The following is a 230-nucleotide window of genomic DNA, read 5'->3' on the forward strand; positions in this document are numbered from 1 at the left end:
AGGAGAAGCGCGTGCTGTACAACTCGCTGGCCCACTTCGTCAGCCACGTCCTCGGCAGCAGCACTTCGCTGCACCTTGCTGGCAGCACAGCCTACGACGTAGATGCAGCAGGAAGTGACTTAGATGTAGTCTTGGTGACTCGCGGCTACCGCGCGGACTCCGTGGGGGTGCTGCAGCACCTGCGGGCCACGATCGAGGAGGTGCAGAAGCAGCTGCTGGCGGCCGCGGCG

Source organism: Eimeria tenella, genomic scaffold (genome assembly GCF_000499545.2).
Source record: "Eimeria tenella Houghton genomic scaffold, Eth_scaff2019, whole genome shotgun sequence".
Classification (NCBI taxonomy): Eukaryota; Apicomplexa; class Conoidasida; order Eucoccidiorida; family Eimeriidae; genus Eimeria; species Eimeria tenella.